The sequence below is a fragment of the Ursus americanus genome, chromosome 17 (assembly GCF_024610735.1).
Source record: "Ursus americanus isolate L20-20 chromosome 17, mUrsAme1.1.p, whole genome shotgun sequence".
Classification (NCBI taxonomy): Eukaryota; Metazoa; Chordata; class Mammalia; order Carnivora; family Ursidae; genus Ursus; species Ursus americanus.
Genome location: NC_142143.1, coordinates 22250407 through 22277414, shown reverse-complemented (window position 1 = coordinate 22277414; position 27008 = coordinate 22250407). Strand labels below are relative to the sequence as shown.

Below are 27008 nucleotides of genomic sequence, written 5' to 3'. Positions count from 1 at the left end.
ATACTTTAGTTTTGCAAATTGATAGGGAAAAAAAAATCTAGTTTTATTTCAGCGTGTTTAGCTTTTCAGTTAAAGACCAAAGAGTAGGTTTCTACACTCAAAATGGTTCCTTTTGGTTGCTTTATTAAAAAATCACAAAGCTCCTTCCCCCCCAAAAAAGGCCATTCGTTATATTGCGATGTTAGGAGCAAACTCAAAGGAGAATATGTGACTTTCTTTGTACAGAAGTTTTAATATTTTCATAAAGATCCTCTCTTCAGCTCCTCGAGCATTTGCCTTTCATTTTGTTTTATTGAATTAGGCTGCAAAGCACTGGAGCATGAAGCTCTTTGTCATCTCTAACCAGGCTTCCATTGATTCCACGCATCCATATGCCTCGTCTTGGTATATTAATCTATACATCTATTGCACTGAAAGAGAGAACTCTCCAATTTATTATGTAAAAGGATAAGCCACCTCCATAGCCCATTTGCATGCAGGTACGCTTAAAAAGTAGATTTGTTTCCTCAGACTTCGAGCTGGCTTCTTTAGTGGCATTAAACTGAGGGAAAAATGAAATTATATTGTGATTTTTACAGTGGATTGTACGACAACCGTGACAAAAGTGGGCCAATACCTCAGCTCTTATTTCTTTAAATATAAGCAAATTTGAATACAAAGAACTCTTGACCGGTATAAGCAAAACTCTGCACACACACACACACCCTCAAAAATGCAAATGACACTATTAATTCACCACCTGCTTCTCATTTGGGTCGGATTGCCCACAGCCCAAGCAGAGAATTTGCTGGAGTGGTGAAGGGTTTTATGTGAGTGGCCAAAAAATTTTTCTCCTAAATATTATTCAAGTACTATTGAAAGAAATATATAAAATGGGCAATAACATAATCAAGAATTTCAGAGCCAGAAGACCTTAGCTATTGTTTATAACACATTGTCAGCTTAAGCTTTCTACGGTATTCTTGCATTTGAAGCAACATTAGTTACAGAAAGGTCTTAGGTATGTTTTTAAGCTTCTCTTTCACTTTACTCTATTCAGAGTCATCTTCTCTTCTAAAGATAGGTACCTGGTTTGTCCATCCCACAAATATTTATTGAGTGCCCCCTCCATACCAGGCACTATTCTGTGTGCTGGAGGTATGGTGATGAGCAAGTCAGATGAGATCCCTACTGTCATGGAAGAGGGACAGCAAACACGTGAATACATTAGAAAATTTCAAAGCAGGAAGGGCTATGAAGAAAATGCCATATGACAACGTGAAGTCACTGGCTGGTGGAGCAACATTAGAAGGGGGTAGTCACCAAAGACCTGAGCCGAGACCTGAAGGACAAGAATCAATCTAATGCAGTTGGGGATAGAGTACTCTAGGCAAGGCAACAGCACATTCAGAGGCCTCAGCTAGAAACGAGACCTGAGGCTGGTTCACTGCAGCTGGACAGGAAAGCAAACCATCCGCCATTCACTGAGCAGATGGATTGCTTGAAGGAATACAGAGGTAAAAACCTCCATTTCTATCCTCAAAGAGCTCAGTCTAGTGGCAAAGATAAGCAAACAATTTGAATATAATGCAGTAAGTACTATGATAGCAATATGCACATGGTGCTATGGGACCGGAAAGGAAAAATCGGGTAGGGTTGTGGCACCAGTCGTAAGTTAGGTGCCAGACAATGTGGCTTTTCATCCTGGATCAACCATTAATTAGCATGAACCTTGGCAGGTGAAATTTATTCATATATTCATGTACTCAATGAGCCAACAAATGTTGAATAAGCATCATATTCTGGGACTAGGTTTGTGTAGGGGATCTACATTAGTTAGGGTGCTTTTGGTTAAGAGGAACAGAAAGTCAACTCAAAAAGCTCAAAATGACTTAAACAAAAGAGATTTCTCATTTGCATAACTGAAAAGTCCAGGAGTTTGGCTTCAAGTATGGGCTAGTCCAAGTGCTCATATAGAAAATCTAAGTCTATCTCTTTCCTCTCTTTTTTCTCCCTCCCTCTCTCCCTCTCTCTCTCTCTCCCTCTCTGACCCCAGATCCCAACTCTACTTTTTGTTTATTGTCTTCAGTCTATGGAAGGAAGCTTCATGTGGCTTATATCCTCCCAACTTCAAGTCCAGAAAAAAAGAAAAAAGTGTCTCCCTCCTCAGCAGTTCCAACAAATGTCCTAAAATTGAAGAGACAGCTTTAGTCACACTTTTATTCCTAGAATAATCACTTGGACCTGGGGAACTATTGTTTCAGCTGCCCACGCCTGAGTCACATCCTATCCTGGGAGGTCAGGGATCCAGTCAACATACCTGAACCAAGTGGACTGAGTTGGAGAAATGGAGGAATCTCCAGGATATAGATTACAATACCAGAAAACAGGGTGAACGAAAGCTGGGCAGGCAAAACCCACAAATGTCTACTACAGGACCCAAGGCTAAACGGACATTGTCCAGGATCAAAGAACTCACAACCTTGTGGAAGAAATGAACTACTCCTCAAATCATGATATAATGTGATACCCACCCTACTAGCTGTCCATATCTAAGCTTCGGTGGTGTCTCTAACTCTTGCCAATGTTGGGCATGTGAACTGTTTTCCTTTTGTGCCTCCCTCCCTGCAGAACACATTTCTCAGATTCTTTTCAACCTGTGCATTGGGACTCCCAATACCTTCTCCCAAATTCTGTTCCCCCTTTCCCTAGCTTTCCCTCAGTTTTTCTATAGGTCCTTTTAATCTAGTATTGAAGAATATATTGGTTAAAATCAATAATTTTACTTTCTTGAATTTTCAAAAAGAGAAGTTTAAACAGCAGCCATGTCATCCTGTCCCACAGCCAAAAACTGAATAATACCTTTTGATGTTTCCCCTTTACCCACAGCATGTATACATAAGGGATTTCTTCCCCCACCATACCTAGCTACTGTTTCTCAACCTAAGAAGTACAAAACCGCGGGCCTCCAATTATAGATAACCTTGCTTACATTTTGCACATAATTAAAATGTTCCTGCCCTTTGCAATTGCATTCCGTCTCTCAGCTTGATTTCTTTAATTGGTCCCACATCTTAAAGGGGCTCTGTTCAACATTTGGTATTTGATAGATCCCATGGGTCTTTGTTGCTGACAATGATGCTGCCATCTCTATGACTGGTTTATAGTCAGATACATATGTGTCCCTAATTGCTTTTATTTTTAATGGAAATTTGATCAGGAAAGTTCTCAGATTTTCTAACACATTCATCACAAAGTAACTCCCTGTCCCAGGATTATACTCAAAACCGTAAGTCATTTTAAGATAGCCTGGCTGGAGTATGAGTTTTGTCCATCCCCATTTTTGTTGAATATAAAAATCAATAATGCCACCATTCTGCACATTTATCTAATGTAATAATCAATACTAATACCTTTCCTGATATTTACTTAATATAATAATCAATAACAATACTGTTTGTTTATTTGATGTCATTGATCAAGGAAGAAGACCAAATCTATGTGTTTTATCCATCCTGTGTACATTCAGACTGGACCGCCCACTGCTAACACCTCCCTTCTTACTTCCCACTCTCTAGACCTGAGCAGAGAGAGTATCCTTCCTCTCCTTGCTGCGGAAGGTGATGGTTAGTAAACCACCATTTTGTGTTTGTGTGTATGTGTGAGGCAGCCAAGAATTGATCCTCTCTCTACATTATTCTAGGTACTATGAAGGAAACAAAGAAATATAATATGATTTACCTCACATTTGTTAGGGTAATACTAGCTGCTGCAACAGGTAAGTCCCAAAATCCAAGTGGACAGGATAACTTAGTAAGTTACATGGTAAGTTGGTTGCTTACCATCTAACAGTATAATGTGGTTCTTTCTGGTTGGTGGAATACTTCCAATATAATACTTCAGAGACCTGGCCTTCTTCATATTACAGGTCCATTCTCTCTTAGAATCTCACAATCGTCCTCATTCAGCCAGCAGAAGGGGAAAAAGCATGCAAGACCATGTGTAGGATGTTTTAATAAGTCAGACTTAATGTAGCATTCATCACTTCTGCCTATATTCCTTTGGCTAGAACTCAGTCCACATCTAACTGCAAGGCAAGGCAAGCTGAGAACGTGGTCTAACTATACGCCCAAGAGGAAGGGAATGGATTTGGTAAATGGTTAGCCAGTCTCTGCCACCATCAGCAACCTTGAGTTGCTTTTAATTCAAAGAAGAAGACAAGAGGAAACAAATGAAGTATATGATGAAAAAGGAGAGATGATGAAAAGGGAGACTCATTAGAGACTGGATTAGTCGATGAAGGGTTTCCAAGGAGAGACTTTAAAAATAAGTAGAATTTTGAGATAAATAGGCAGAGCCATTCCAAGAAATAAAACATTACATTACATGCAAAAGAAGAGGTTAAGAGATAGGAATGCATTGAGCAGAGGACTATGAGGGGCGCATTCAGACAGTTTCAGAGTCTATGCCAGGAAGCAGAAAACAACATACCTGGCTAAGGAGACTAGAATAAAACTCCCTTAACTAGGGCCACGATTCTGCCACCTTGAACACATGTTTGCATTGCATTAGGATTCCTCTGGTCCAGCCTCAGGGCCCAGTGTGTTTATCACCTTTTTCTAAGTAATCTCTAAATCTCAGCTGACATTTCCAGTGTGAGTGGAAAATGCTGACCTTAGCTAGAGGGTGTCCCTCACTAATTTTGAATTTCTCAAAGAACAAAGAAAAAACAAATAGCAAATTCTAGGAGACTATGATTAACCTAAGTAACCATCTCACTTGCTGATTAAACTATAAGTCTTTGTAATACTATAAAACTAAGAAGTCATTGAGAATCAGGTACTCCAGTGGAGGACACACAGGAGTAGATAATTAAATATCTTGAACATGGGCATGAAGTTATGGCAAAATTAAAGTAGAAATTAAAAGCCACTAGTTCTCTGTTTGGTTTAGCCCCTAAATACCCACAGAATTAGGGGGACCACCACTCTAATCATATCCTCCCTACAAATTAGGAAGTTCCTAAAGGTTAATTCACACATGGTCCCAATAGAAGTCTGTATGGGTGTGTGTTCCTAAACCTTTTAGGGAGAACTCTCTGATTGCCGTGGGAATATACCTCTGCCCCCATCTGCTCCAATATTCCAATTTGCTCCAACACTCATCTTATTAAATCAAAAACCACATCTTCAACTCCAACATGTTTTGTACTCCATGGTATAGTACACACTTCAGGACTGTCCTGTCTGCTTGTAGAAATTACAGGGCAGTGGTTATTTACCTTTAAGGGATTTTTAATAATTTTAAAAATCCAAAGGAAGCTATGGCTCCTGCCCTCCTCCCCAGAAAAATTCACATAAGCATAGAGGGATTTCAGTTATATGTGAGGGAGGCATTCCTAAGAACCTCTTATAATTTAAAATCCCTATTTTTCACCAACAATTTCCCATAGGAATGCCATAGACTCCAATGGGGCAGCACAGCACACTGGTAAAGACTATCTCTTCCTATACCAACTCAAACTTCCCCATCTTACAGATGAGGAAAATGATGTATAGAGACATTAGGCAACCTGTTATCATCACTCATCTCTAGGAAGTGACAGGGCAGGCCTAGAAGCTAAGCTATCTACCTCCAATGACCTTGAACATATATGTAACCACAATGACATACTGTCTCCACTCCCCAACCCTGTTCTAATAATATATCCCTTTTATTGAAGGAAAGAAAGAAAAATTTTTATCGATCTTCCTGCCACTAGCCCTTGAGAGTATTGAGTACTGAGTATTACACATTGCTAGTACTCAAACTCTCATCCACGCACTTTGATCAGGTTAGCAGTGGAGTTTACCTTCACATACCCTTAAGAAGAATTCCTTACTTTCAGAAACTTAGGCAGATGTGGCACCAAATGCGGTGCCTTCCCTTTCCTAAACTCAAGCAAGCCTCGTTGGTTTCTTCTAATGCTCATTCATAAACCATCAATATGGAGGTCCCATATTTCTTTATTTTAAGCTTACTGACTTGCAGGCCATACATCAAGACAAAGTCCTCCTGGACCTAGTACTGTTGGACACTCTCCAGACACTGCCACAGGAATAGCAGCATTCTCCTCTTAATTTGTTACAGTTCTGGACTCCCTAAGGTTTGCAGTTAGACATACCACTGGTCAGGGAAAGACTATAAACAGAGCTCTTTCAGTTCAAGTTGATAAAAATCTTCTTTAGGTTTCAATTTAAATGTCTTCCTCTTGGTTGTACATGAGGCTATAGCTCAGGGTCATATCAAACTAAATTAGGAGATAAATATTTTGATTGATTTGCTTATTTTCTGCAGTCTTAAGCAATCTGACACCTCACACTTGATTAGGTCAACTGTGTTGTAATTCACAATAAACCTAAACATCATTTAACACTTTTAAATTTTAATCCAGATGCATAGGTTTTAAAAGATATGTTTATCAAGAGTTCTCTACCATCACCTCTCCGGGGCCTGATAAGTGTCTTTATATTATTCCCAACTGGATATCTAGCTGCAACGACAAGGGGAGGCTTAAGATGATTTTCGCCCCACCATTATCTCTGTCAGCACTTCTCAATCTACTCCAAATAAACACATATTATAAGTAAAACCACCATTCTTACGTTTAGTACAATGTAGAGGCCATAGCAGATATCCATCAGCCTACCCCCAAGCTATTCCAAATAAACATGCAAATCTAGTAAAAGCATTGTGTTTGCTATGTAAATTGCAAATGCAACTTTAATATAGTTTCCTTAATAGGCTCTACCACCTTTCAAATAGAAATTTTGAAGCTCCTGTTGGCACCAAACACTTTCCTTTTTAATTGCTAATCTTGGCTTTTTTTAAGTTTTTATTTAAATTCCGGTTAGTTAACATACAGTGTTATATCAGTTTCAGGTGTAGAATATAATGATTCAACACTTCCTTATAACACCCAGTGCTCATCACAACTGCACTCCTTAATCCCCATCACCTATTTAACCCATCTCCCCACCCACCTCCTGGTAACCATTAGTTTGCTCTCTGTAATTAAGAGTCTATTTCTTGGTTTGCCTTTCTTTTTTTCCCCTTTGCTCATTTGTTTTGTTTTAAAATTCCAGTTATGAGTGAAATCATAAGATATTTGTCTTTTACTGACTGACTTATATTGCTTAGCATAATACTTTCTAGCTCCATCCATGTCATTGTAAATGGCTTTTTTATTTTTCACAACTGAATAATATTCCACTGTGTATATATACTACAACTTCTTTATCCATTCATCAGTTGATGGACACCTGGGCTGTTTCCATAATGTGGCTGTTGTAGATAATGTTGCTATAAACATAAGGGCACATGTACCCCTTTGAATTAGTATTTTTGTATTCTTTGGGTAAATACCAAGCTGTGCAATTGATGGATCATAGGGTGGTTTTTAACTTTTTGAGGAACCTCCACACTGTTTTCCAAAGTGGCTGTTCCAGTCTGCATTCCCACCAACAGTGAACAAGGGTTCTCCTTTTTCCATATCCTCGCCAATACCTATTATTTCTTGGGCACCAAACACTCTTAATAGCAACTCTATGGCTTAATTCCACATTTTTTGACCTAAAAGTATTAGGTGTCAGTCCTGAATTTAGACATCATTTAAGTGATACAAAAATTTGTGGCCAAAAAACACATATAAACTAGTCCAGAACCACTGAAAAACAGAGCCATAGCAAAGACTTGGGTGAAAGTACCCCACAGAGGTGTCTCCTCAACTCAGAGTACAAATAAGTCTCCCTTAGGAGACAAATTTAACTGAAGATGGGCTCATAATACAAAACTGTAAAACACATAGAAACCCATAGCCCTGAGAGAGAAAGCAAACCCAATAAATGGGGAGATTTACAGCTGGCAAGAATTGAGATAATAGAGCAATCAAAAGTGAGATCTTTGGGGGCTCCTGGGTGGCACAGTGGTTAAGCATCTGCCTTCGGCTCAGGGCGTGATCCTGGCGTTCTGGGATCGAGCCCCGCATCAGGCTCCTCCGCTATGAGCCTGCTTCTTCCTCTCCCACTCCCCCTGCTTGTGTTCCCTCTCTCGCTGGCTGTCTCTATCTCTGTCAAATAAATAAATAAAATCTTAAAAAAAAAAAATTCAAAAGTGAGATCTTTAGGGGTACCTGGGTGGCTCAGTCAGTTGGATGTCTGCCTTCAGCTCAGGTCATGATCCCGGGGTCCTGGGATTGAGCCCCATGTCGGGCTCCCTGTGGAAGCCTGCTTCTCCCTTTCCCTCTGCTGGTCCCCCTGCTGTGCACTCTCCCTCTCTCTCTCTCTCTCTCTCTCTCACGCACGTGCACTCTCTCAAATAAATAAATAAAATCTTTTTTAAAAGTGAGATTTTAAAAATAAATGTTAGTAATGTTTTACAAGGTAAAAGAAAGAAAAGTATTAATAAGACCAAGATGCTATGAAAAAAGAACAGATAGACTTAAGAAAGAAAAAAAAATTCTAGAAATAAAAACCATACTCATTGAAATAATCAGTTGATGCCTTAAGCAGTAGTCCTAACTGACAAAGAAATTAATGAGCTGGAAGGTAAAAAACTTAAGCAATCACCCAGAGTATGAAAAAAAAACAGAATAGTTATAAAATACAAAGAACAAAATGAGAAGCTTTAGTACATATATAATAGGGGTTTTAGGAAGAGGAAAAAGTTAATTGAAAAGAAGCAATATTCAAAGAGATAATGGTAAAGATGTTTCTGGAAATGAATAAAAACATGAGTTATGAGACTTTATTTTTTTAAAGATTTTATTTATTTATTTGACAGAGAGAGAAAGAGAGCACACAAGTCGGGGGGAGGGGCAGAGGGAGAGGGAGAAGCAGGCTCCACTGACCCACCCCAACTTATCAGATTTTAAAGGACATAGTGAGTTCTTAGCATGACATTTTTTAAAATTATACATCATAGTGAAACTTTCAAAAAATCAAAAACAGAGACGATGTTTAAAGCTACCTGGGAAGAAGGACTATTTGCAAATCAGCAATCAGACCGACAGTAGGGTTATCAGCAGCAGAAACAGATTACAGAGACGAAGGAAAAACATATTCAATATTCTGAATAAAATAACTGTCAACCTAGAATTCTCTACCCAGTGAAACTAACATACAAAAGAATGAAAGTAAAATGAAGACATTTTTAGACATAAAAAGAATAAAGGATTTTGCTACTCATAGACCTTCCCTCTCTACTAAAAGACCCACTAAAAGCTGAACTTGAGCAAAACAGCAAAAGAGAAAAAATGGAGTGGAATGCAAGAAACAATGGTGAAAAAGAAAAGAATTTTGTTCTCATTTGCAAATCTAATTATAGACTTCGTAAAATAATAATCATAAGTGTTGTCTAAAAACACAGTAGGGCTAAAATATGAGAATGATAACATGAAAAATGGGGTGAGTTCAAAGAAAAATTCAAACATTCAGATTCTTACTTTTTTTTCAGGAAAATGATAGAGGGGAAATAAACCAACTAGCTTAAAGGAGAAAAGATTATGCCATAGTTGTGTTTGGGTTATGAGTGGAAGAAAGGTAGTTAAAATTTTTTTTTCCTAAAGCTTCTGACAATAAGATTATATTCTTCTCATGTGATTAATATAAACTGCTTTAAAGGTACTTTTTAAATATTTTCTTCCTCCCATTAGAAGATATTAGTATTTTTCTAGAAATTGAAAGACAATGGCTTTGGTCCAGAACTGAAGAAAGATAATGTTTTCTCTTTACCTATTTGTGAGCCAGTTCACATGGAATTAATTGTACTATTTAGTCTCCAAGATTAATATTTGTTTCTGAGAGTGACCCAAACTCTGAAATCCTCCATCAATGTAGATATATTAGCTCAGTAATTCATATACTTTGCAAATCAAAAATAAAAATATATTTGCCCTAAGAATTGAAAATCCTAAATGCCCTCAAAAGTAGCATCTCTGATAGTTACCTAAAAAATTTTCTCAAATACCCTTTTACATTTCCTGCATGGGAGGAGGTGAGGGATCCTTAAATAATAAGTATTAATTATAATTTATGAATTAATAATTGTCAGGATCAGTGCTGCCCTATTCCCAAGGAATTATGAGAAATATTAGTTGACCTTGGAAGGTCAACTGCAGATTCTACTCCCACCTGAAGGGAAAAAAAATGTGCATCTGATGTTCTGGGAATTTACTGCACTAACTAACCACTGTTGCCTCAAAGAATCATTTTTACTCAAACACAAGTGGCTAAAAACAATTTTGCTTTTTTTTTTTTGGTTCTTTTGAGAGGCAAAATTGCAACTCACAAAGACAGCTATTAAGGTCTGAATAGAAAATGTTTAGATTAAATATCATCCTCACACTCAAGAATCATTGTAATTGGTCCATTAAACAGCAGCATTGCAGTGTGGTCTATATTTTTATTTGCTTCATTACTTAAAACTAAATAGCAGTTATTAGCTATAGTTTCTACAGTTTACGTTGTTGATGTTGAAATTTAGCTTCATATCAACTCATTGACAACGTCTTCTAATTGTTTAATATTGATTAAGTGATGGATCATGGTTTGGCTGAATTCTCTGTTTTTATGTCAAGTTTTTAAAAAAGAAATTTGGAATGAATCCAATGAAAAAGATGTTTGTATTAGTCAAAATATAATGGATTATGAGCAATAACAATTCCAAAATCTCAAGAAAACAAAGGTTTGTTTTTCTCTTGTGCTACACACCCATTGTTGGTTGGCCATGGATCTGCTCCCTCATCAACTTCTCTCCAGGACCTAGAATGACAGAAAAACCTCTATCTGGACAGCACAGATCTCTACAGCAGGGAGAAAAAAAAGATATAGTAAACCATGAGATGGCTCTATCAGCTTCTGTTGGAAGTGCCACACATCACCTACACTCTTATTTTATTGGCCAAAGCATATCACATGACCAAGCCTGCCTCAACAGGCAAAAAAATGTATAATCCTGCCACAGGAAGAGACACCACAAGGAGGGGCACCAAAATATATGGTACACAGTCATATGATACACCACAATGACCATGCCAATATTTCTCATAAAAATGAGGAGAGAGTCACTTCAATAAACTATTTGTTTTCCAAGGCAATATTGGTCTTACCTCTTCGCTGAAGAGAAAAAGTGACTCTCACTTTAAAAAAAAAAAAAATCCAGATAAGTTATTCATTGACTGAAACAACTAGACAGTATGACAAAGAATGAAAAAGTTATTGTCACATGAAAAACAAATTTGGGTTCAAGTTTACAAAAATTAATTTTTGTATTTTCAACAAGGAATGAGAGGAATAGAATGTCCACTGTAACAGAGAACTGTATTTATTTATTCTTGTAACAGAGAACTTTAAAGGACATGATCATTTATGAAAAGAAATTTTCCAGAGAAGTCTCCTAAGAGCATTTCAGTGAAAGAAGCTTGCATTTCAACTACATTTTGCATATGGGATGGAGAATATGCTTAAGAGGCAGATGCTAAAAAAGTGAAATTTAAACTAATTTTGACAATTTAACACTGCCAAAATCAATTGCCACCTCAGGTGCCCTTATGATTTGTACTTCAAAAATCTTGAGAGGTTTTAGAAAGCTGAGAGTATTCATTTTAAGTCTTACAAATGTTTTAGCATTGTGGACAATGTTTTTTAAAAACCCAAATTGTACAACAAATGGTCAGTATTTGAGACATTGTTTTTATTTTTATTCAGGGACATAAATTTCATCACAGCAGTTTCTCTCTTTTTTTCTTTTAGGAGAGGGAGGGGTAAAGAGAGAGAGAGAGAGAGAGAATCCTAAGCAGGCTCCATGCATAGCACGGAGTCTGATGCGGGGGCTCGATCTCACGACCCTGAGATCATGACCTGAGCCGAAATGAGTCTGATGCTTAACCAACTGAGCCACCCAGGCGCCCCACAGCAGTTTCTTGATGTGATTATTAGAGCAAGGTCACAAATTAGAAGCTACATGTAGCCATATCCCTGGTTTGTTCAAATGTCAGTAATGCTTTGCCACAAGTAGCTTTGTAAATTTGGTGACCGCTGAGACCCCGTCTCTTTTATGAATTTATGTCAAACCCAAAATTAAATTAACATGAGCCTAAGAGGGCTTCTTAAGGTGCAGGTTCAAAAGAATACGGAGAAACTTTTAGCACTGTAATCACAATAAAGATCAGGAATTAAAATAAGTTCAAATGTGTAGCTCACCCTGAAGCCCATTCTGCTAATAAGCAATCATGTTCATTCGTCTAAGAAACTTCACATTGGCCACATCAGCTTTTCCCAGGGTACATCCTGTAAATTGGTAGTTCTGTAGGATTCAGTTGATAGTTACGTGATACATAGATTCTGTAATCAAATAAGTGTGGGAAACACTGAGTTAAACAAAATAAAATAAGCTTACTTATTGAAAAGTACTCAACGCTATTAAAAGAAGAGTGTACGTCAAGAATCTCCAAGAGAGGACGATAGCCTGTAGCACTTGCCAAACTTATTTTACACTGAATATTTTTTTTTCTTTGAGGACAAGTGGGACTGATGTTCTATGGAATACACTAAAAAGAAGTTTTCAATTAGACTCTTCCAGATGCTTGCATTAGATTATTATGGTAAATATTACCTAGAGTTAGTGCTTTGGTCATGACATCTGTTCAAAACTATGAAATTACTCCCTTTAGACCAAAAAATGACTAATTAATCAGTAATGACCATTACACAGCTGATTCAACCATGACACCACAGATTTCCTCTTTCTCTATCATCTTTAAGACCAAATTTAAGGAGCTATTTGACAATGTGATCCACCGCTTCATTGTCAGGAATCTATGAACAGAGGGAAAAGAGAGAAGGCCAGATGGGTCCGCGGATGTTTTCATTATCTGTATCATGCTTTACCAATCTGTAGTACAGGCCCAGCCAAAGCTGACCCAATCTCAGAAGTCCTTCCAATGACACTGAAAATATATATATGAAAGACAAGAAGTAGTGGTTTTCCCAGAAAACCGATCTGGCTAGAATGGGATTGCTCACATTTTGTACGAAGAATTTCCCCTCAAAGGTCAAAGGAGTCAACAGGATTGAGATGCTGATAGTAAAGAACGTAAGAGCTGAGCGTCAGCAGTTCTCTTAGCCCATTTGAAGAGAAGGAACTGACGTCAGTTGACTTGTCTTCTTTACCGGTGGAAGGTATGGCATAAAAGGCAAAGTGATGACACAATGTCTCTAGTTCATGACATTTTGGAATCACGACAGGCTGTTGGCCACCAAACCAAAATACCTTCTCAGTGAGGTCTACCCTGACCACCCTATTAATACTGCAACCTGCCCCCCACCTTGCCCTGGGAATTCCCACCTACCTTAGCCTACATTTTTCTATAACTCTTGTCACAATGTAATGAATTATATAATTTGCATATTTATGATGCTTAATGATTATTGTCTGTTTCCCCCACTAATTTAAGCCATACATTGGTTGCACAAATTCTTGTTAAATTAATGAAATGAATTAGTAAAAATTTAAAGAAAAATAAATGCTCAGAACTTTGGTCCCAGGAAAGTTTCCCTTATACGACTTCTGAAGATGTCCATCCCAATAGCGCCTGTCTCGGCCTACCTATTCTACCATGAGGGGAAAAAAAAAATGGGGATGATGCTGACTTCCACCCCAAGTCCACCTGCCAGGGCTGAGGCCACTGTCTGCTACTACCCCCACCTTCCTGTTACTCACCCTCTTTAATCAAAAAGGATTATAATGACGAAAAGGGCAGCAGAAGTCCCTCTTCTGACACTATTCTCTAATCACCTATAAAGCAGAACAGTGTAGAAGCCTCCTCACTGGACTCCCTGCCTCTCTACCTCTATCCAGGCTGTTCGCAACATAACAGCCAGAGTGGTCCTTTGCAATATGTCAGTCACATCACTTGTCAACATAAACGGCCCTCTAGTTCCCTCAAACTAAAAACCAAAGTCTTTGCTATGGTCTGTAAGACCTTATATGATCTGGACTTCCATTCCTTCTCAGACCTCATTTCCAGTTACTATCCTCCACACACACATACTCCACTCCAATCTCGTAACTATTTCTCAGACATGCCAATCATGCTCCACCCCAGAGCCTTTGCACCAGCTCTTCCTTTGGCCATGAATGTTCTCCTCTCAGCAGATATCCCCAAGGCTGACACCATCACCTCCTTCAAGTTTCAGTTCAAGGGCCACTTCTCAGAGAGGCTTTTCCCAACGACCATACCGAATACCGCCATCTTGTCCTCCACTTGCCCCTACTGCGTGTCTGCTCCATCACCTTCTTACTTATCATACATACCCCACTTACATCATTTACTTACTTATCATGTTTATCGTTTCAATTCCCCCACTAGAATCTTAAAAAGAAAAGAAAAAAATCTTCAGAAGGGCAGAAACCTTTTGCAATTTTTCTTCACTTTTTTCATCCCCTAGGCCTGGAATAATACTAGCACATAGTGAGTGCCCAACAAATATCTGCTGAGTGAATAAAGCAGGGTTATAATAATGCATTTTTTTATTACACAGACTATTTAAATCCTAGCTCTATCGTTTATTAGCACCTGTGTAAGCTTTAGTGAGTTTCAGAAGCTCTCTGGACCCTAATCTCCTCATCTGTGAAATGAGGTTAGCAATACCTAAATCACAGAGTATGATGCCTTGTATATCCAATAAATGAAGGCCAGTACTACGCAGTGTGGAGACTTCTGGAAGCAGAATATTGGGAGCAAATAACCAGGGGTACGCTTTGCGGAAGGAGGTTGATATGCTGGGAGGTAGGAAATGGAGAAACGATGTACTCAGCTCTCACACATCTCTGAGTATATACATGTAAAACCAACATATATTAAGGATAAAAATGGACCTAATTTGACCAAAGCAATCCACTATATAGTGGATTTGATGACTAATGCAGATAAACAATAAAGGTGGATGACCAGTTTGATGGTTTTAAAAAGGTGCCAGAGTTGCTCTAGAGACTTCATAAAATATTGTTAGTATGCACTCTAAAGTATTTTTCTTTTTAATACTCCAGAATCAATTCTTCTGTAGTACCTCAAGGTTATTCAGGTTGTCTCCATTTCATGCATTCTGGATGTCATTACTGACTTTACACTTCCATCCTTCCCTGTATCTGTTAGTTAGACTGGCCTTGGCAACAAGGGAAGACCATATGGTGCCCATCCATATGGATGGGCTGGCTGGGTTTTAGAATATTCCCCATTGATGTTCCTGCTGTGTGAACAGAATAACTTCTATTTAAGAGTAGAAGATGTGGGATTCCAGCTTTGCATATTGTATCAGTTAGAAAATGCATTCAACTGGGAGTAGCTGAGACCTGAAAAACAAGGCTTAAACAAATCAGATGTGGTATGGCGGCTCTGCAGTCTCATCATGGACCTTCTGTCCCTCTTTTCTGCCATCTTTGGCTGTGGCTTCCTTCTTTAAGGCAGCCTCACATTCACAAAGTGGCTACTGAACCTCCAGCCAGCATTTCCTCATTCCAGGTAAGAAGGGAAAAAAAGACAAGGAACAAAGAGAGCATACCAGGTGAGGCATTGCTCTTTTTTTCACATAACTTTACCAGAAGACCCACCTAATAACCTCTCCTTATATCTACTGGTTAAAATTTAGTCATATATCCTTCCCATCTTCTGGGAAGTCTGTGAAATCTAGCCTATTTTAGCTAAGCATGATGCTTCTCTGATAAAATCAGAGTTCCGTATGTTAAAAAAAAAAAAAAAAAAAGGAGGGGATATTGGGTAGGTATCTAGCAGTCTCTTGTCCAGCTTATCTAGCTTGCTAATTACATTAGCACCAACCTAGAAATTGTAATCTTTCCCTTAGTTCTCCAAAGCGTGGTTTATAGAGATTATCTTCTTAAAAAGACAACCCTTCTACTGGTATCTACCCCACCCTACCAGGACTCCAGTTTGGCTTTTGCAGACCAGGTCTCCACTTGGCTGACCACAGAGGTGATTCCAGTTATTTCTCCCGGGGCTCGGTAGGAGGAAATACTTCGCAGAACGCCATCATTAGGATCATCATTGCTGCTGCGATGCCCCAGGATCAGAAAGAAGCCCCCTTGTGTGACCAAGAACACTGACTGCCTCTTAACCTCTGCATAATACATACTATAGAATTGATATTTGGGGAGCCTTTTTTTGTTTGTCACTTAGAAAATTCTCCAAGAATCCTTTAAGCATTCATTAGCTCTTTCAGGTCACCAGGGAGGAATTTTGGTACATTTCACCCTAGCCAACAACTTCCGTGGGTACCATTCCAAGGACTAATTTACTAAATGGTCCCTCGGTTGCTTGAAAGAGTTACACAGCTTCAGAAAGTGCCTGACTTACTCCCATGCAGTGGCCCATCCACGGAGAACATCTGACTGCAAAAAAAATTACAGAATTCCTGTTGTTGCTAATTATTTTCTAATACTACTTGAGGAATAGGGAAATATGAAAGTCAGCAATTGTTCTAAAAACCAAGTGTGTAGCCACGTGGGACAGAGCTGTGAAATAAAAAAAAAAAAAACGGAATCATACACATACCCCATATCTTTCCCTCTCTTCCGAGTCCAATGCTTTCCTTTTGTTCTCTAAATAACATAGAACTCGCATCCACCATGAAAAAGATAAGCCTTCAATTCTTGGTCTGATTTTTTTTTCCTCCTTCATGGAAATGGCTCCATGGAGCTTTCAACTTGTCAGATATAATCTGTTCTAGCCACACAGTCTTGAGGGGACGACAGCCACAGAATCTGTGGTGTCAGATGGAAATTGCACGGAATGCAAACACAAAGGCATCACAGAGGTGATGAACACGAAGTTCTCCCTCCCTGAGAAGGAATGAACAAGACACCGGACCTGGAAGGAGCAGTTGCAACAAATGACACAGGTCTCTGTGGACAGAGTGTGGCCCAGAGCCTCAGCCGGCCATGTGGACAATTCCCTAAGGCTGCATGTCCTCACGTCTCTCTTGTCACTCCCACTGAGGCATGTCGGAAAGAAGGCCAAAGCGTCCTTCCTCGGGGTGCGCTGATTCAGACAGACAGCTAAGCTGAGACGGCTTTGGTGAACACACTCCATGGGATGAAATGAGTTCCCCTGTGGTCTGCTGCCCTGTTGCCATTAAACTGAAACCAGAGAAGCTCCGAGTTGCTAAGAGATTGTCATCTTGCTGGGGGAAGAATTTACACAATTGGCGCCCTCGGGCAAGTCATGCTGAATCTGTCAGTATTCCAGACTGTGTCATTTTTTCAACGATTTCTTCATCTGAGCCTACACAGAGGACAGCCTTCCCTTCGCACTTGCAGAGTGGGCTTTTACAGCCCTACCGGATCTGAGGAAGAGCTAAGATCGCCTGCCAGAGGTGTGAGTTCAAGGGGTTACCCAGTGACAAAACTGGGAAGAAGGCAAACTGGCAGAACTGGACCCACAAACAGCTCCAAGAACAGACAGGAAAAGCATCAGAAAGGCAATGAGCTAGAGCCGTCTGGGTGGCTCAGTCGGTTGAGCGTCCTTTGGCTCTTGGTTTCAGCTCAGGTCATGATCTTAGGGTCCTGGGATTGAGTCCCATGACAGGCTCCGCACTCAGCAGGGACTCTGCTTGAGGATTTTCTCTCTCCCTCTCCCTTTGCCCTTCCCCTGCTCACTCTCTCTCTCAAATAATCTGGGGAAAAAAAAAAAGGTGATGAGCTAAGACAATGATAGAAATGAGGAAGTCTTCGTAGAAACTGGGAGTCATGAGAGCCGGGGTCCGAACAGTCCAACAGTGGCTTTGCACTAGGAATAAAGATTAGGTCAAATGGCAGGGCAGGACGAAGATGTATGTAAGCTTGTATGTTGCTCAATTTGCCCTTCTCCTTCTCTGCTAATCAGAAAATTGATGTCCACAACCCCAATTGATGGAGTGGGGGCTCATGGAGCCTCACACACCTTGGCCACAGTTCATGGTACTGGGAGAACCTCTGATTCAAACACAGCCAATTCATCAGCTGACCAGCAACCATCTGATTCTCTCTCTCTTGAGAATTAAAATAAAACATAAGCTGATTGCCGCTAGTCAAATAGTGCTGGGCACAAGATCTCGTAAAAGTCATAGATAATTGAGACCAGAGTCAATGCCACAACCACCCAAAGTCAGATGCAAGCCAGAGTCACAGGGGAGCAAATGATGAGCCTTTGAAGGAAGTGCGTATGGAAAGATGAACAACGATACACAGGGAGTAACAAAAGTGAGAGCACATGTGATCCCAGAAAAAAAGGAAGTGGGCAGTTTTCCAGTTCCCAAGAGGTATGACTCTTATTCCCTCCACTGAGTTCTCTGAGATCCCCTGCATCCTTATAACCTAACCAAACGCCCTGATCCTGTGTGATCCCTGACATGCAGCATATACCCCATTGTTGTACTGAGCCAGTTGTTCCAAACAGGTTTGGATTGTTCTTTGGATTGCAAAGAACACAGACTCACCCAGGCATCCGTAAGAGCGAATGATCATAAAGATACCCAAAGAAACTTCAGAGAACCAAGGCAGGTTAGGGAGCAGCTTATCTCCGTCTCTCTGCTTCTGTCAGAGCCTCTGCAGCCTGTCTCTGGTAGCGCCTCTGTCCCTCTCTGGGTCTTGCTCCATTCTCCTGTCTATACCAACTGGTTCATTCTCTCCCCCCACTCTGCAAAGCTTTCCTCTACTTCAAAGATTCTGCATCCTCATAGCTTTTGCTTCTTCATAGCTTCAGCTGGCCAGGACCCTTCGTGACCCTACCTTACCTAATGGCTCCTCTTTATAGATTCCTTCTATTTCAGATTCCGCTGCTAACAGTATTTTCTAGTTCAGCTTCAAAAGAAGGAATATGATTAGCCCTGCTCATCCTTTTGCACCAGGTCATGGGTGGGCCAGCCTCGGGTTTGACTATTCCTGGATCAAAGCCCACCCCTTATACAACCATCTCCAGCTAGGAGGGCAGAGTCCCACAGTACAAAACACAGCAATCTAGACCTGCCCATTTAGAAGGGGCTCTGAGCAAGCAGACGCTGTGACAGACATGTTTAATACTCCAACCCCTCCTTACCGCAAATATCCTTGAGATACAGCCCACTGTTTTCCAAGAAACAGTTAATTATGTGATAAAGAATCTATCTTGTGATATTAACAATTAATAAATCACATTGTAGCTTTTTTATTTTTTCTTCGACTTTTCAGAAGTTTCCAAATTTCCCAAGTAATTTGTCCTACTTTTATAATCAGGAATATCACATTATATATTAGGAAAACAAATGTAGGGGTACCTGAGTGGCTCAATCAGTTAAGCATTGGACTCTTGATTTTGGCTCAAGCCATGACCTCCTGGGTCACTGGGATCAAGCCCCCCATCAGGCTCCACGCTCAGCAGGGAGTCTGCTGGAGATTCTCTCCTTCTGCCCCTCCCCACATTTGAACATGCATGCTCGCTCTCTCGTGCTTGCTCTGTCTCTCTCTAATAAATAAATAAATCTTCAAAAAAAAAAAGAAAAGAAAACACATGTAGTATCATTCATACAACAAAGTGTATACTGAGCACCAACCACATATCAGGCTCTATGCTAAACACCAGAAATACAGCCACGAACAGGGAAAAAAGGGCCTTTTGTCACAAAACATGGATGATCACATAATTTATCAGCAAATCAGGATACTTTTGAGAGTGTAAAGGGGGTGTTATTAATAATCAGACCAGAACAAAAATGAGACTGCCCTGAGTAAACCAGAACATATGGTAAATGTTTCTACTTATGTACACCAGCTAACATCTTAACGTTCCTGTGTATTTGAGTGGAGGACTACCATATATAAGGCCTTAACTCTCTCCTCAAAAATTAATTTCTAAAATCAAGAAATTCAGAGAATATGGCAGGCAGGTATCTGAGGACAGGGAAGATTTTAACTGTCCACATCTCAGCATCCTCATCCTTCACTTTGGAAAACACCCAGGGATCCAGCTCAACCAAGAAGGGCAAGGAAAGGGGTGGGAGGGGTGGGGAGCTAGTGCTGATTGATCACTTACCAGACGCCAGCTACACAGTTGGATACTTTCTATATGCAATCAAAATTCATCTCATGACAACTCTGTGATGTGGGTAGTTTTACACCCATTTTGCTGATGAAGAAACAAAGGCTCAGAAAGTTCAGTTATTTGGCCCAAGCTAATATATCTAGTGTTGGGACTAAAATGTGACTCGGCCAACTCCACTACCTCTAACCACCTCTCCAAATTAAATTTGAGACCTTAAAGTACAGAAACATTACAACCCCCAGTCTCTCCTAAAGTAATGTGAATAGTGATGAGGTTGCCATAAAAAGTCAAGTTTTAGTGTCATTTCTTCCATATCATCAGTTTCTCAGCTTATTCCAAGCAGAAATGTAGAAAATGAGCTTAACTGGGTGCTGTTTCTTGGAGCATTTCTCATGGTCCTCATGTAGGTGGTATCTGAATTTGCCATGTAATTTGAAAATGAAATTTTTGAAGGCAATTAGAGGAAAACTTCTGAAGAGTGGGGTTATTAGCCCAGGAAAAAACACCCAACATGCTGAAATTAATTCCAAATTAATTTCCTATCAGTTGAGTCAAAAGAGAATAATTCCATTGATACCAGATTGGTTAATTAGAGAGATACGTCAAATTCTGTTTTGACAAATCACATCACAACTCAAATTTCTGTTCACTTTAATGGGATTTGACCTGTATCAACTTGTTCCAAAGCATGAAAGTGAAAAAAAAGTAGATTTTGCTAGGAGGGTTTTGCTGTTTGTTTGGGCTTTTCCAATTGGTACAGTCTATACATATTGCCAAATGAAAGGCACTCTGAATCAGAAAGTCACGGTGGGTGTGGGGGGGGGGAAGATTCTTTAAATAAAATCACCTGTAAGATGTTTTTCACTGCCCTGTGCTAGCAAAAATCATTTACAGACTAACAATAAAAGAATGTCAAAAAAAACATAAAAACAGCATAGAAAATGAAATCGCATCTGTGATTTGTTTCATCTCAGCTTCGGAACACAATTGTACATTTTGGACTAAATGTCTTTAGCTGCACTGAAGATACTGCAATTGGAAGACCCTATTGACATAGAAAGTCTCTTTTCTTCCTAACATGTCTCTCGAAACAAAAAAAGCTTCCTAATGATATATTTTGAAAATGTTGAAACTAAAGTTCAGGCTTATTTCCCCATTGTACTTAAAATTTCGGAGATAAGGAAATGGAAGAATGGAGTTTGAGAAGGAAAGGAACTTTCTTTAAGATTGGAATGTTTAGATTCAGAACAAACAGAATGGGTAATTTCATTTAACATAAAAGGAAAACAAGATCTTTTTGTCCCAAACAGGTAACTCATGTATCTATTTCAGGACTTGCGCTGTTCTTTACCTTTACATCTCAAGGCTGCAATTCAAGCCAGTGTTTTAAAATACTTAGGGTCTTTATTCTCATTCAGTTTTCTTCCATTAGCTGGGAAATACAATCTGCTTTCATGTTGTGTAGCTGATAACAAAAACTGGCTAGCGCAAGAATACCCCACTGAATTCACAGTCGGGCTTTGCAGAGCTGAATTGTAGAGAAATAAATGCGACTACTTACTGTCTCACTGAATTATGGATTTTAGAAAGCTGTTTAATAATGAGGAAAACACTTAAGACAGCTTCTATTGAGTTCTGCATGCCCAGGAAACTAACATGAAACAGGAACTGCTAACAGATTTTGTTGGGAAAGTTAAATTGTAATTTTATGATCATTTAGAAGTTGGAGATAGCTTCACGAGGACAAACCCCACAATTACCTACGTGTTAGCAATTGTGGAAGTGTGTAATTATATTTTTAAGTAGTCAATTCTTTCTTGACATACAACTTAAAGGTTAAAACGTTTGATACTTCTGGGTCTTTTATTTAGTTTCTCAATCTACAAAAAATAACAACCCTCCCAATGTTTGTCACTTCCTCTCCTTCAATTGCTCAATTGTTCAGGAGACTGGATTATCATCAGTATCCCTGACTGTAGATTCCTCAGACCTATTCATCTCTGTACCTTCCCGGGTACTTAGCAAAGTTCCAGCCACAAAGCGGGCCCTCATAAATGTTTCCTAATGTATTTGAAGGCACATGGTAAACCTAAAGATTCACAAGAATTGCTTGCTATTTTTAAATCATCTTCATTTAGATTTGCTGAGAGCCCACTAAATATCCCTCGGCTAAGCGCTCGGGGTAAACCAACTACAGTCTTCACGCTGCAGCAACTCCCAGGCTCGTGCAAGGGAAGAAAGGAAACCAGAATTACAATACTGTGTGGTAAACACGAACCATGATGGAAACATATGAGAGAAGCACCGAACTCATTCAGAGGAGGACCCAGAGCTTTGGTAGAAGTGATGTCAAAGCTGAAACTGTATGCACAGTGAAAAGAGAAGGGAGAGAGAGTCTGGGCAGAGGGAAAAGCACACAACAAACGTCAAAACTTAACAGAAAAAAACATGGATTGGGGAACGGCATCAGCTCCACGTGGCTGGGATACAAAGGGTGCATGAGGAGGGGCAATGTGAGACTGGAACTGGGGGGAAAGCAAGGGAGGACATTTTGGAGAGCTTTGGGCACCAGGCTAACTCGTTCTTTAAGTACAAGCCCAGAACACACATGTTGGATGCTTCTGCGTTCTTTTCCTTTACAATGAGTTTGGACTTACCCTAGTCCCCAATATGGAGCCATGACTAGGGCCAAGAGAAACAAAAGAGAATATGCTTTAAAACCAAGTAATATAATTCAGAAACTATTCTTTGAGTCCAAATGGTTTTAGCATATGGACACAAATACATTATATACTTCTTTTCCTACCTCCACTCTCCACTCTCTCTTCCTTCCCTGCTCTTAATCCTCACTACATTCTGATCCTAAGCATGTAAAGTCACTGTATGAAAGGGGAAAAGTGTGTAAGGCAAGACACATATAAGAGGATATTAATTTCAAAAAGGTAATTGTGGATACACTATACATAAGAGTCTACCCCTATACACCTCGAAACTATTTTTTAAATAATTAAATCTATCTGTTATATATGCTGAATCCACATAGAACTAACTTTCAATAAGCTTTTGCCAAATCATAAAACATGAACACTAACAATACTGCTTTTTCATCAAACTGATATAGCCCCAATAGGTCTTTGCTGTTAAGCAAATAAAATGACCTAACCTTTCCTTTAATAAAGCATATCCAAAACTTGAAAATTTTTCAGACCTTTTTATCCTAATTTTTATTTGCAGGAAGTTGACCTTAAGAACTAAATGAAGACATGCACAAGATATAACTAAACATCATCACGTTTTGATGACCATAATGATGAACATTATAATGGTTAAATATTCCCATCGTGGACAATCTCTAGCTGCCAACATGAAGTCACTGAACACAGAATTAGGAAGAGATGCACATCTTAGCTCCAACACATTACTGAAAAGAAAACACATGGAGATCTCACTCCCTATTTTCTGTATAAACGACACACATCTCTCTCTCACACACACACACACACACACACACACACACACACCCACTTCACTCACAGCCTATTGGCCAGAATTAGTCATGTGGCCTTCCTAACTTCCGAGGGGATCCAGAAGAAGGAAACTGGACATTAGTGAGCATATTAATGTTCTCCACAAAGCTCAATTGTTGGGTGTTCTCTTTCATACCTGGAAATCCAAGACAGAATTCTCTTAAGCAAAGATAATTATCTCCCTAAAAGAAATTCTACCATTAGCTTTGAAAAAATTATTTGTTCTCACTTATTCCATATATGATATACAGATGCTAAGAAAAAATAAAATTATTGCTGATTTTAGGAATTTTTTACTTCCTTTCAGTTAATTTGCATTTTCTAATTTGTCCATAATAAACATTGATTGCTTTTATAATAGTAAAAATTATTTTTTATTATGTTATGTTAGTCACCATACGGTACTTCATTAGTTTTTGGTGTAGTTTTTGATTCATTGTTTGTGTATAACACCCAAGTGGTAAAAATTATTTTTGTTTGTGCGTGTATGTGTCTTCCTTGAATAATTCCTACAAATTCTTATTTGAACTCTAATATGAATGAGAGAGGCAGAATACACAGTCATTTGGTTACCAATTTTCTGGTCATTCTCAGCAACTGTGGCAATCGTTTCTTTTTTTAAAGATTTTATTTATTTATTTGAGATAGAGTGAGAGAGAGCATGGGAGGGGAAGGAGGAGGGGGAGAGGGAGAGGGAGAAGCAGACACCCCACTGAGCAGGGAGCTGGATGTGGGGCTCAATCCTAGGACCCTGGGATCATGACCTGAGCTGAAGGCAGATGCTTAACTGACTGAGCCACTAGGTACCCCAATCGTTCTTTATCTTTATAAGTTTCTCTTCCATTTTGTCTTAGAAAACTTACTTGGCATTGGCTGGCAAAGTTGCTTAGAAATCTAGATGTTCTTGGGGCGCCTGGGTGGCTCAGTCATTAAGCATCTGCCTTCGGCTCAGGGCGTGATCCCGGCGTTCTGGGATCGAGCCCCACGTCAGGCTCCTCCGCTGGAAGCCTGCCTCTTCCTCTCCCACTCCCCCTGCTGTGTTCCCTCTCTCGCTGGCTGTCTCTATCTCTGTCAAAAAAAAAATAAAAATTAAAAAAAAAAAAAAAGAAATCTAGATGTTCTTATAGGTTTCCCTTTATACCACCGCCTCCTCCAAATCACTGTGCCTCAGGCAAATCTGATTAATGTCTTCTCAACTCCTCCCAGGGCCACTGGTAAATGTCAAAAAATGGAAATATAGTAATTATTCAAGGAAAATATTTGTTCCTGATTTCCTCCATTAAATTGTCTGAAGAAGAAAAATACTTTAATAAAAAAAATTGGTAGTCAGTTCTTTGATTTTCATCTTCCATCTCATTTCCATGATCTGAAATTTAATCCTTGGGGTACATAAGAAGGTTTTCTCCATCTATGAAAATGCAGAGGTTGAGAGGATCAATCAACTAGAAAAAAATACCCTAAATGAGCAATGTGCATGAGTGTACTTCTAAAATCTAAGGCTAAATAAATATAAGGCATTATTACAACACTGTAGATATCTAATATTCATTTGAACCTAGTATACATGAGTTTTCTCAGAAAGGTTGTTACTTGTGTACAAACTTCTATTTCTTTTAATATAATCCTTCAGCACAATGCATTTGTTATTGATTACCCTTAGTATTGGAATAATAAAGATTTCCATTTACATTTTTAACCTGGAATGAATTAATTGCAGTTCTTCTTAATTGTCCCCTTGTAACCCAAGTTATTTTTCAAAGTGAATTCTAAAATAGCAAACACATAAATCCAAATTAGTCTATTGAAGGTAAAAGTAAAGCATGAAAACAAAATTACAAATTTATTTCAGAGCCTATTTGACACAACTTTATTAACACTGTGATATTCCCCTATATATCAGGTAACTGCATCCCAGCTCTGTTTTGTCAGATAATGAAGGAATATTCACCGAATTGAAAAGAGCTGGAGTAAGACATTAGATTACAACTTTCATATACAGGAGAAGTACATCATAGCAATGCCGTTTCTTCCTTTTATCTGCTTCCCCTTTCCCTTCAGGCAAAAATATAAATGAAAAATGCCTTCTACCTTCAGTCAAATACCAAAGATAAAATGCCGATTGCTTGCTTGACTGCTTACAATGCAGGTGTAACAAATGTTAATCTATTTCTGTGGCCAACAGAGAGGAGGAACTGGAAAGAAGAGAAGGGGATTTGAAGAGCTTTTCCTCGGTGGCATTTCTGAGACTTCAAAATGCTCTTAGAAGCTACTTAACAACAAAATCAGTTGATCCCATTGTTGTGGCTCAGAATCCTGTTCCACTGTATCAGCTGAGCGAGGAGGCTAAGGCGCTGGAGTGGCATTAATGCATTGCCCATGGATATTTCCAAAACTTTTAATTACAGCACTTTAAAGAAGCATTATGAAAATCCTCCAGCCTGCCACAAGACCTGCGTCTCCAGGGCCAGGCCCACCACGGTGAAAATCAAAGGCCAGATCTCAACCTCAGAGGATCCTGCCAAGTTTATTTCTGAAACTAGCACTGCTCAGCTCTGGTTTCAACTTCCCTGTACTGTGGGAGTGTGGATACGAGCCCTTCTCACTTTCAACAGGGGTTCCTTCCATAGGGAATAGGGCTCCCCACAGTGCTGCTAACAGGTGTCTAGTCCCAAACACTAATACCTACCAGGGTAGCCCTGACCCACCACCACCACATCTGAGGCTTCAGATTCTGCTTGGTTGCTGGTTGAGGAGAGAAAGAAAAGGAGGAATGTGATAGAGAGCTTCCTTCTTCTCTTCCTGTCATGCTTAATTTTATGTGCCAACCTGACTGGGCTACGGTGCCCAGTTTTTGCTCAAACATCCATCTGGATGTTGCTATGAAGGTATTATTTAGATTCACATTTAAGTCAGTAGACCTTGAGTAAAGCAGATTGCCCTCCATGTCGGTGGTCCTTGTCCAATCAGCTAACGGCCTTCAGAGGAAGGACTGAGATCCCCAAAGAGGAAGCAGTTCTGCCTCCGCACTACCTTCAGGCTCAAACTGCCTCATCCACTCCTGCCAGAATTCCCAGCCTGTTAGGCTGCCCTACAGATTTTAGACTTGCCATCTCCCACGCCTGCATGACCCAGTTCCTTAACACGTACATACATTGCTTCCTGTTTGTTCTGCTTCTCCTATTGGTTCTGCTTCTCTGAAAACTTCTGACTGATACACTTCCCCAGCAGCTTTTCCCTCTTCGTGGGACAACAGGTAGAGCCTAAAAGGTGAACCTGTTCTCTCAGGATCCCAATCCCCTCAACAAAACGATCATCCAAACCCACAGGGTATAGGTTGTGAAGCCCAGTCATGTGACCCATTCTGATGAGTCTCCAGAACCTTTTACACTGACCCT

General features: G+C 39.6%; 1 long non-coding RNA gene across 1 annotated transcript in view; it reads right to left on the bottom strand.

Moving 5' to 3' along the window:
• LOC148108644 (uncharacterized) overlaps positions 1-27008 on the bottom strand; it is a 436992-nt gene that overhangs the window by 231525 nt on the left and 178459 nt on the right. The gene's annotated exons all lie outside the window — the stretch shown is intronic.